Genomic DNA, 12,493 nt, shown 5'->3' with positions numbered 1-12,493 from the left:
GACCTTGGCTCAGTGCTACTGGCGAGCCCCCCAGGCTGTACCTAAAGCCTTACCTGCCACACCTGTCCCCTAAAGATGATCAATAGTTTTGCTGCTGAGCCACTTGTCACCATACTTCTTGGGGACTATCCATACTTCCACTCCCTGGAAGCATTTCTACTCTCACTGCTAACCCTCCTGGGATATTTTTATGCTTGTTATTACCTCTCCCATTCCCTAAATAGTTTTCACACTTGCCACAGAATCATCTAACCTTTATACTCTGAGAATATTTCCACATTTTCAGACCCAAACTGGGCTCAAGAAGGAAGTATTCCCTGGGTGCTGGCTTCCCTGGTGGGATGCCAGAGATTAGAAGGTTGGGCCTCCAACACAATACACATATCCTAACCCATATGTAACTATAGGGAGTTAGTGACTCAGTTATCAAAAATCCAGAAAGTGTAGCCCCTCCTGGAGGAAGGGAATACTGGGAGCTTGAGGAGGTACACACTTCTAAGAAGCTTCTACTTCATTGAGAAGATGAAAGGGAAATTTAGAGCTGTTTCAGGGGCCACCATATTTACCAAGCCCATTTTATAATCTGATGATAAGAAAGAGTATTGAGACTACCGACAGATATGTGGCTAGATAGTGAAAGGACAGGCCTAGCCCCAGATCACTGAAGATCCAGTCCAGAGTGTACATGGTCAGCAAAACCTCAGCAAATATAATGAGGCGGATCCCCTCAGCCCGCCTCCTCCACTGTTTGCTTGTTCCTACCCAGAGCTGCACTCAGAGCCTGCTGGGCCTCCTGGAGAGAGACATTCAAACAAAAGCTTCAATATAGTCACTGCCCCTCTGTCCAGCTACAAAAGGGTCTGGGATTCTTGGCACCAAGATTCAGCATGCATTTACCAAAGCACCCACTCTGTACCAGAGCCTGCACTGGGCCTCCTCAAATTACAGACAGATTTAGGTAAGAGAGATTCCCAAGGAGAAGTTTCCTGCCTGAGGTCACACAACAAGTCAGTGATGGCTAGGAGTGACAGCAGCACCAGACAGCCAGTGCCTGCTCCCTCTCCTGACCACTGGAGGAGCCTCCTATAGTTCCTTTCCCAGCCTTGCCAGCTTCCTCCTTCTCACACTCCCAGCTCTGCTCCAGGGAGAACATTCCCTTTAATAACTACAGCAGCTGTGCCCAGAATAGCATTTGAGCCCTAAGCCACCCCTACTCCCAGCTCATACTTGAGGAAAACCTAACTGGGATGGGGCTCCTGGGCTTCTAGGCACATACCCTTGGAAAGTTAGAAGCTCTTGTTCTCCTACCCCTTCTCCCACACTCTCTGTGAACAGAGAGAGGGGGCAGCAGAACCCTTGCAATCACCAGCACTATGCCAGGTCTGAGCCCTCCTAGCTGACAACCCAGGGAGTTGGGGAGGTGATGAAGGGCCAATAGAGGGAACCTGCATCCCACCTTCCACCCCGACATCCGCAGTGGAGACACTCTGAGGAAGCCAATGACTCACCTTTCTGTGGTCAAAACAGCCAGGAAGTTGTGATTTTACTGGACTGTGAGGGCTCCGAGGTACAAAGTGAGGACAGAGGGGGTCAGGGCCACAAAAGAGGACCTAAATCCAGAGATCTCCTGGGAAAAGGTCCAGGAATGAGAAGACCTAGCAGTCCTAGCAAATAGGGATGACACTGACTCCTCCCCAATGGGAGGATATGTATCTTGCTACTTGTATTGAGCTCCTACTATATAATACATGCCCATGGCTAATGCATCTCTACTCACTCAGTGAACCTGACGCTAATTGGCTATGTGACCTCTAGTAAACTACTTCTCCTCTCTGGCCTCAGTTTCTTCTTCCATGAAATGGGGTCTAAGACCCTCATATTGGTGCTGGGAGTGACGTCAGCTAAGGCGCTGCATACAAGTAAGGGATTAGGGGGATGTTGTTATGTTAGTCCCTGGAGGGGCGGAGCCTGGAGACGGAGGGAGGGGATTCCACCACCATCTGGTGCTTCCCCAACCACCTGGAGTCAAGGCCTCTCTGAACTCCATGATCCCTTCCAGTCAGATCTGGCAGTGCTGACTCCTTCTTAGATCTCAAGTTAAAAATAGGGAATCAGAGGCCTGACCCCTACCCCCTGGATTGACCAGAAAAATCACCGAGCCCCGCTCCGGCCCTCCTTGGATTTCAGCGTCTCTCACCCGTGGCCTAGTCCCCACACAGCGGCCACAGGGTCACGGGAGGACAGGCGACCCGAGCTGGGGGGCGGTGCCGGCCTTGGTGACGTCTCAATGTCATATGCAAATAAGCAACGTCATTGTCGACCGGGCGTGCAGCAACCAATCGGGAGCAGGGAACGTAGCCCAGGCGGACGCCGGCGGAGACAGACAAAGGCCCGGGAGCTGGGGGCGCTGGGCATGTCCCGGGGCTCGGGAAGCCCCCAGGCCAAAGCTGGTCGGGACTCACCTGAGGATGGGGGCGGTGCAGCAGACGGGGGCGGCGCTGAGGTAGCTGTGCGGCGGAGCGTCCCAGGGTCGCCACCTGGTCACAGGCCGGGTCGCATCGCTGGGACCGAGCAGGGGAGGCAGCAGGCTAGCCGTCCGACGCTCCGGGCTGCTGCGCTCGCCCGCGGGGCTTTGAGTCTATGCGCCGCTGCTGCGCGGCTCACGGCACAAATTGGAAGGTTCAAACAGCTGATTGTGACGTCACAAAGGGGCCCGCCCGCCGCGTCATCCGCCGGTGGAGCGACCGCCAATCCCGGGCTGCGGATCCCCTCGCCCCGCCCCCTCCACGGTTTGCTGGTGATTCCTGCCTGGGAGCCGCACTCGGAGCCTCCTAGGCCTCCCGGAGAGGCGACTGTTGGGACACTGTTTGCTCCTGCGGAGTATCTCCGCTCCTTCCTATGGGATCCTCATTTTCTTTTTTCTTTTTTTTTTTTTTTTGAGACAGAGCCTCAAGCTGTCCCCCTGGGTAGAGTGCCGTGGCATTACAGCTCACAGCAACCTCCAACTCCTGGGCTCAAGCGAGTCTCCTGCCTCCGCCTCCCAAGTAGCTGGGACCACAGGCGTCCGCCACAACGCCCGGCTATTTTTTGGTTGCAGCCGTCATTGTTGTTTGGCGGGTCCGGGCTGGGGATTCGAACCCGCCACCTTAGGTGTACGTGGCTGGCGCCTTAGCCGGTTGAGCTATAGGCGCCGAGCTGATCCTCATTTTCTTGACTCCCTCCACATATTGCAGCATCCTCACCGCTTTCACTGCTCCCCCACACCCTTTCATCTGCATCATATATCCAAGTCCCCTGATATGTACCCTTTTCTCAATTCCACACCAAGTCGTGCACTTCCACTCCCGTCATTATCCTTCTCCCTGCCCGCACTCCCTCATTCCTGCTCATTCATTTCTCCATTTTTCCTCAGCAGGCTTGAGGAACATCTCCTTTCCCGGAGTGGTAGTGTGAAGAAGTTAGTGAAACTGACAGGAGAATTTGCAAAGAGGGGAACTTGGAAAGGAATTGTTCTAAACTAAACGGTGGCCTAGAGACTGCTCTGCGTTTGAAACTTTACACAGTTGATTTAATCCAAATTGCTACTGAGGCTGTGCAGAAGAGGGACAGGACAGGGACTGATTATGAGTCTCAATTACACGTAGAGAAACTGTCTCATAAATAAATGTCATTGTTAGCATATGAACTCATATTCAAACATTTAATGGCATTTATTATTGCCACTATCAGATCACTAGCTGGCATTTGTTGAACACTTACTGAGTGCCAGGCACTGTGCTGTGGTGCTTTATATCTGTTTTTAACTATGTATATTCACAATAGTCAAAAGGTGGGTATTATCCCCATGTACAGTTGAGGAAACAGATTCAGAGAGCCCAAGCGACCTTCCAAGATCATAAAGCTACAGTCAATGGCTCAGCACCCATAGTACAGTGGTTATAGCACCAGCCACATGCACTGAGGCTGGCGGGTTCCAGCCCGGCCCTGGGCCAGCTAAACAACAATGACAAGTGCACCAACAACAAAAAAATAGCTGGGCATTGTGGCAGGTGCCTGTAGTTCCAGCTACTTGGGAGGCTGAGGCAAGAGAATCGAGGGAGATTCTGTCTCAAAAAAAAAAAAAAAAAAAGTGAGACTCTGTCTCAAAAAAAAGCTACAGTCAATGGCCAAGATTTGGAACCAATAGCTCCTGGCCATAACCAGGAACTCTCTACACACACCAGATAAACTAAGCCCTTGAGTGCTTCAGCCTCACCAGGGAGATTTGGGTTCCAGTCCTAGCTGTGCCCCAAACTTGCTGTGTGACTTCAAGTCATGTTACCTGTCTGGATCTTAGTTTTTTTATCTGTCAAACCTAATAGATCCAGGCTTCCTTTTACAGCTAACATTATAAGATTCTCTCTCTCTCTTTTTTTCTTTTTTCTTTTTTTTTCAAGACAGAATCTCACTTTGTCACCCTTGGTAGAGTTCAGTGGCGGCATAGCTCACAGCAACTTCAAATTCTTGGAGTCAAGCAATCCTCTTTCTCTTTTTTTTTGAGACAGAGTCTCAAGCTGTCACCTTGGGTAGAGTGCCATGCTATCACAGCTCACAGCAACCTCAGACTCTTGGACTTAAGCCATTGTCTTGCCTCAGCCTCCCAAGTAGCTAGAACTACAGGCGCCCCCCACAATGTCTGGCTATTTTTTTGTTGCAGTTGTCATTGTTGTTTTAGTAGGCCCCAGCCATGTTCAAACCTGCTAATCCCAGTATATGTGGTGGGTGCCCTACCCACTGAGCTAGAGGCACCACCCAAGAAATCCTCTTTCCTCAGCCTCCCAAGTAGCTGGGACTACAGGTGCTCACCACAACACCCATCTAATTTTTTTTTTTTTGAAAGGGGTCTCACTGTTGCTCAGGCTGGCCTCCAACTCCTGAGCTCAGGCAATCCACGCACCTCAGCCTCCCAGAGTGCTAGGATTACAGTTATGAGCTACCACTCCCAGCAAGAAATTATAAGATTCTTCCAAACTCTCCATCCTCAGGGTTCCACCAACCCTATGTCTAGGCCTCAGCTCTCACAGTGGCCTGGGAGGTGCCTGGGGAGAAACCACAATACACATCCTAAGAACCTTCAAGTCCTCTCTCAGTAGAGCTGGGATGTCTGGAAAAAAATCTGAGGCAGGGGGTGAGTTAGACCAGATGTTCATCATTCTCTAGTAATACAACCTTGTCCCAGCTTAGACTGAAACCCCTTAGGGATTCCTCAGCCCTGGCAACAGGGGAAGGATCCAGGAAAGGAGGCTTCCAGGGGAGAGGAGAGTGGCACTGTGGCCCTTGGAGTGTTGTTCCCAAAATGTCTTAATTACATGCAACCCTGAGCCTCTACCCATGACAGGCACTTCCTACCAACCTCACACCCTCTCTTGACCTCCTTGCTGACTTTAATCTCTCCTGTCAAACCATTTGTTTGTTCTAAAACGTTATGCGTTATGGACTCACAAAGCATACACTCCTAGTACGGCATTCACAGCCCTGGTGTTCCAGCCCTTGTTCTCTCCAGCCTCATTTCCCTTTCCTCTTCTCACCTTATGTTAACGTCCAACTCCTCACTGACTTTTCAAAACTCTCCTACCTCCATCAACACTTTCGCTTAAGCTGTTTCCCGGGCCTGAAAATGTCTTCTTCAGAATGCTCTGAAATCCGGATCTTTCCTGTCTTCAAGATTCTACTCACCCCTTCTTCTTCTAGGTAGCCTTCCTTGTCCCTACCCAAAGTAGCCTTGTTTATGGCTACCTTGATGGGCAGTCATTTATTTGTTCAATAGATAGTAAGTGATAATGACTAATTATATGTGTGTGTGTGTGTGTGTGTGTGTGTGCACATCATTTCAGATGTATGATTGATATCCCAAGGAGGGTCTATGCCCCTGTGGTAGGTCTGGCATGGGGTAGGCTTTCAACAAAGGCTCACTAGTTACAGCCTGAAGCTCAAGAAGGGTGACTGGCTCAGGAGTCACCTGGACCTTCTATCCTGGTACAGGCAACATTCTGTTGGACATAGAGCTCTGGCTCCCCAAGTTCAGAGAAGGCAACTGTTGGCAAACACTTTGGTACCCTAAATAACCTGGATTCTATTCCCAGCACTAGCTAAACCCCGTGTCCAGGCTGCTAGGTCAGATCTCAGTCTTCCATTTCTCTGCAGAGCCAGAGGTACCTATGGTAGTGGGAAACGGGAGCCCAGTGGAGTCCTGTGCTGAAACCCCTGGGACACACTCCTCCTCTCCACATTTATTATCAGGGCTGGAGGAGATCTCAGAGCTCAACTCATCCAAATTCTCATCTGATAGGTGAGGGAACAGAGATGCACTGAGGCACAGAAAGGTCATGATACTGCTTAGAATTACACAGCAACTGGGCCACCTACTAACCCTGGCCCCAAGTAATGGACTTAGTATTCTGAGGCCCTGGCCTGAGCCTAGGGGCTGTAAAAAGATCCAGTAAATATCATGCTGGTAATCTTGAAGTCTCATTTCCAGCCAGATGTGGGTGCCATTCCTGTGTGCATACATAGATAGATATTCATGGACATCCAAGCATACACATGAAGCCACCAATGCACAAACATGCACACACACATGCTCATGAGCTCATACCCACAGGGTTAACAGACACACATCCATCTAACCCATGCCCAGGTGTAAGTGCCTGCCCAATTTTATGGGCTCCAGGATTGGAGGTCAAGAGGCCATTCTTCTGGCTCAGTGCCTGTAGCTCAAGCAGCTAAGGCACCAGCCACATACCCCAGAATCCAGACCAGGCCTGCCAAACAACAATGACAAGTATAACCAAAAATAGCCAGGCATTGTGGCAGCTACCTGTAGTCCCAGCTACTTGGGAGAATGAGGTAAGAGAATCACTTAAGCCTAAGAGTTGGAGGTTGCTGTGAGCAGTGATGCCACAGCACTCTACCCAGGGCAACAGGTTGAAACTCTGTCTAAAAAAAAAAAAAAAAAGAGGCCATTCTTCTATTCCTGTCTAGGCCCTGGGCTTGCCCTCACTGAATCCTGGGGCTCCCCACTCCCCACTGGGTTGCCACCCTCCCTCCAACTTCAAAGGGCAGAGATGTGTCAGCCTGGGTGTGTCCCTCACGGGACCTTGCATGTACTTGCAGGTATGAACCAGTTTGTATCCATGGCTCATCACTCCCATCCCTAACCCCCTTCTTTATGATAAAGGGTGAACCAGAGAGGAAGCCCTCTGATGTAGATAATGAATTCTTCCTATTTTACTGGTGAAGAAACTGAGACAGAATAGAGAAAACATCTAATTAGTAAAATTACTTAGGGAAGACATAATCCTCAAATTCCTCCAACAGATGGATCTCTGCCTTCACAAAGGGCCATATCCCCAAGAACTTCTGCTCAAAAAGCTTTGTTGTTAAGCTGAGTGCAATGGCTCATGCCTGTAATCCTAGCACTCTGGGAGGCCAAGGCAGGTAGATAGCTTGAGCTCAGGAGTTTGAGATAGCCTGAGCAAGAGTGAGACTCTGTTTCTTAAAAATATAGCCACACGTTGTGGCAGGCACCAGTAGTGCCAGCTACTTGGGAAGTTGAGGCAGGAGGATTACTTGAACCCAGGAGTTTGAGGTTCCTGTGAACTAGGCTGATGACATGGTACTCTAGCCAGTGTGACAGAGCAAGTCTCTTGTCTCAAAAAAAAAAAAAAAAGAAGAAGCTTTTGGTGTTTAACTCAGTGATGTCTGAGTTTGAGGGTATTTCTGTACGCACGCGTGTGTGTGTGTGTGTGTGTGTGTGTGTGTGTGTACTGTGAAAAAGACCATGGCCTGATTGTCAGTGAATCCAGATTTTAATCCTGGTCTGTCCCAGACTCACTGACTCATTGCCTCACCCTAGGAAAATCACTTTCTTTCTCTAAGCCTCAGTTTCCCCATCTGCAAAATGGCTAGGTCCATGTTCCCTTAACATACCTCCCAATCTTAACCTCCAGGCATCGGGTTTATTTGTGTGAACTGTGCTTAGTGACCTTGAGGGCAGGACAGGATTCATTTCAGAGATGAGAGCCAGGTGGGAGGAAGGCAAAAACCTGGCTTTGTTTCAGTCCATCTGCCCATGGTGTGAGGGTGCGGCAACATCTTTGGGGTTCCAGGGACATGTTTGTAAGTATGGGAAAGTACCCAGGTGAACTGTTGTGGTATGAGTGCTCTGCACGAATCCTCATATTTAGACCTTGAAAGCAAAATAGTTGTATCCCTCCCTGGCCGTAGGTGGTTAGAAGAGACAGTGTTGGGGCCATATTTCTGGTGTCTTGCCCAGGCACGGCCAGATCCTGTACCTCCCTCCTGGGACTTGGCTTGGGAACGGGATCCCCAGCAGGCCTTGAGGCTGGGGAGGACAGGATTGGCAGGGGGTGTGTTCCCTCCTGCTGAATCAACCACTCTCCTAGGAGCAAAATGAATTCCTGGAGCTCAGGGCACTTCTCTTTCCTGCTCACAGCTCTTCCTGGCTCCTTACTACCTCCAGGCTGAAATTCACACTGCCAGTCAGGTACCCTGTCAGGTGCCTGGGACAGAGTAAGCATCCGGTAAATCCTGGCTAGAGGGGTGAGTGAAGCTGTCCCCACCTACTGTTTTAGACTTCTCTGTACACATACTACATAAACACACCTCCTGTGCCGACAAACACACTCCAAACCAGTACCAGCTTTTCTGTTTGTAGGATTTTGCTCTTACAGGTTCCTCCACCTAAAGAGCCATACTCCTTTCCCATCTAATCTCCTTGTGTCTAGACTCTTTCTATTCTTTCTTTCTTTCTTTCTTTATTATGTATTTATTTATTTTTCTTTTTGAGACAGAGTCTCACTCTGTTATCCAGGCTGTTGTGTCAGCCTTGCTCATAGTAATCTCAAACTCCTGGGCTCAAGCGATTCTCCTGTCTCAGCCTCCTGAGTGCTGTGCGTACAGGCACCCCCCCCCACCATACCCAGATGATTTTTCTATTTTTAGAAGAGATGCGGTCTTGCTCTTGCTCTTGCTCTTGCTCGTCCTCCTGAGCTCAAACAATCCACCTGCCTTGGCCTCCCAGAGTGCTAGGTTGACAGGCATGAGCCACCGGGCCAGGCCTGTCTAGTCTTCAGAACTAATTTATTCCGCAGTTTGTATTTCCTGAGCATTTACTATGTGTCTTTAACCTTCCAAGATGGGCATCATTGTTATCCCCCCTTAACAGCTGAGGAAATTAGGGCTCAGGCTGTCGAGGAAACTTCACCAAGATGACAGAGCTAATGAGTAGGTGCATATTTCAGTGTATTCATCCATGTCCAGAAACATTATATGCGCATATGTGTACAACAATAAAAAATAAAAATTATAAAGACGTTTTTAAAATGTACAGTGTTTTTTTTTTTTTAATCTAACATAAAACAGTTTTTTCAGGATGAGGGTGGTGGCTCATGCTTGTAATCCAAGCACTGTGAAAGGCCCAGGCTGGCAGATTGCTTGAGCGCAGGAGTTGGAAATCATCCTGAGCAAGAGCAAGACTCTGTCTCTACTAAAAATAAAACATTAGCTGGGTGTTGTGGTAAGCACATGTAGTTCTAGCTACTTGGGAGGCTGAGGCAAGAAGATCGTTTGAGGGTGGCACCCGTCACTCAGTGGGTAAGGTGCCGGCCACATACATTCAGGCTGGTGGGTTCAAACCCTGCCTGGGCCTGATAAAACAACAACAACTGCAACAACAGCAACAAAAAACAGCTGGGCGTTGTAGCGGAGCGGGCGCTTGTAGTCCCAGCTACTTGGGAGGCTGAGGCAAGAGAATTGCTTGAGCCCCAAGAATTTGAGGTTGCTATGAGCTGTGACCCCACAGCACTTTACCCAGGGTAACAAAGTGAGACTCTGTCTCAAAATAAATAAATACAGGCTCGGCGCCTATAGCTCAACCGGCTAAGGCGCCAGCCACGTACACCTAAGGTGGCGGGTTCGAATCCCCAGCCCGGACCCGCCAAACAACAATGACGGCTGCAACCAAAAAATAGCCGGGCGCTGTGGCGGGCGCCTGTAGTCCCAGCTACTTGGGAGGTGGAGGCAGGAGACTCGCTTGAGCCCAGGAGTTGGAGGTTGCTGTGAGCTGTAATGCCATGGCACTCTACCCAGGGGGATAGCTTGAGGCTCTGTCTCAAAAAAAAAAAAATAAATAAATAAATAAATAAATACATAAATACATAAATAAAATCAGTTTCTCAACCAGCCAACACTCCCATAAAGCAGCAAACTTCCACATGACAAGTACCCAAGAAGGGTGTTTAGAAGCTGAGAGTGGTCTCTTGCTAAGAGATAGTGAAAAAATGGGGGCCCCAGTGATATGAACACCAGAAGATTAATTCTGCCAACATCTTGAGGGGGCCTGGAAGTCAAGATGAGGATAGAGTTGTCCAACACCTTGACTTCAGCAGCCTTGTGGGAACCCAGATGAGCTGTGCCCAGACTTCTGAGTTATAGAACCATAACCTAACCTAATAATTGAGCGTTGTCTTGAGGCAGTGGAGGTTTGTCATACAACAATAGAAAATTAATACATATGTGTTGAAAAAGCTTTTTCATTTTTGGCATGACAATCAAGAGGCAGCTTGAGTTACTAATCTTACTCCACTACATTTTCTTTTAGTGCAAATATTTTTGTGAATTGTAATACATAATGCTATCATTGGGAGGAAATAATTTTTTCTTTTTCTTTTGCAAAAGTCACACGGTTGAAATTGAGTAATTTGCACATGTGGGATGCGGGCTGCAGCGTATATATTATCAGTCAAATAGAACTTCCTACAGGAAACTCTCCAAGATCTCTTTGGAAGGAGGTAACCTCTCCCTCCTGACAGTCCCAAAACACCTTGTTTGTCTATCTCTCAGGGCACTGAACACTTTCAGTTCAGCACACACCTGGGAATGCTACTTACTTTCTGAGAGACATACCTTTTCTATATTTGAGAATCTCATTCAATGTAAACAGAAACATAATTAGAGATATTATAATACAGGGAGATAAGGGCTGGAACAGTAGACTGCATGTGGTGGCTCATACCTATAATGCTATCAGTCTGGGAAGCTGAGGTTGGAGGATTGCTTGAGCCCAAGAGTCTGAGGTTGCTGTGAATTATGACACTATGGCCTTTTACCCAGAGCAACAGAATGAGACTCTATCTCAAAAAATAAAAAAATAAAAGGTGGGGGCTGGAACAGTGAGTAGGAGCAAAGTGCTAGGTGAATCCAAAATAGCGGGGATGGGAGGGCCGTGTTAAGATAGGCTTACTTAGAAAAGAGGACATCCGTGCTAGGCTTTGAAGGATGAGAAGGAGCTTGCCTTGGAGCAAATGGATTAAAAGGCCTGGAATAGGATTTCAAATCAGAAGCTCTGCTTCTGACTTGCTACACGACCTTCGGGTGACTCTCTGCCCTTCTGCTTCTCCGTCGGCACAAGGGACCCTGATGAGGAGTCCTTTCCTTGCTCACTTTTTTCTAACTGTGACTTTTTTTTTTTTTTGCAGTTTTTGGCTGGGGCCAGGTTTGAACCTACCACCTCCGGTATATGGGACCGGCACCCTACTCCTTTGAGCCACAGGCACCCCCGCCAACCCATGACTTTTTAAGGAGAGATCTGTCTTGTCTGTCTGCTTTCTAGGCTGTTGAAATACAGAATTCAGATAACTGGGTGACCGAGACAAGATAGGTGAAAGGAAAGAAAAAACATGAAGCCGGTGGGAAAGGGTGTGGGAAATGGTTTTTGATGGAGAGTGACAGGTGAGGGGACACTGAGAGGCCATGGTGGGGTGTGAGGGATTTGTGAGAACAAAGGGAACTGTGAGGAGTATTGGCATGGATGGCCAATACTTGCCCTTTGATGTTAGCCTACAGCTATAAGTAAATATGTGTATTAGAATCTTTTTTAGGGGCAGCACCTGTGGTTCAGTGAGTAGGACGCCGGCCCCATATACCGAGGATGGCAGGTTCAAACCTGGCCCCGGCCAAACTGCAACAAAAAATAGCCAGGCGTTGTGGTGGGCACCTGTAGTCCCAGCTACTCAGGAAGCTGAGGCAGGGGAATCGCCTAAGCCCAGGAGTTGGAGGTTGCTATGAGCTGTGACTTCACAACACTCTACCAAGGGCAATAAAGTGAGACTCTGTCTCTACAAAAAAAACAATGACAACTATAACCAAAAAATAGCTGGGTGTTGTGGTGGGCACCTGTAGTCCCAGCTACTTGGAAGGCTGAGGCAAGAGAATCGCTTAAGCCCAGGAGTTGGAGGTTGTTGTGAGCTGTGATGTCACGGCACTCTACCTAGGGCGACAGCTTGAGGCTCTGTCTCAAAAAAAAAAAAAAATTAGAAAAAAATTAAAATTAAAAAAAAAAAGAGGCTCGGCGCCTATAGCTCAACCGGCTAAGGCGCCAGCCACGTACACCTAAGGTGGCGGGTTCGAATCCCCAGCCCGGACCCGCCAAACA

The sequence above is a fragment of the Otolemur garnettii genome, unplaced genomic scaffold, assembly GCF_000181295.1.
Source record: "Otolemur garnettii isolate 467f Iridium unplaced genomic scaffold, OtoGar3 scaffold00025, whole genome shotgun sequence".
Classification (NCBI taxonomy): domain Eukaryota; kingdom Metazoa; phylum Chordata; class Mammalia; order Primates; family Galagidae; genus Otolemur; species Otolemur garnettii.
This window is presented reverse-complemented; position numbering follows the sequence as displayed.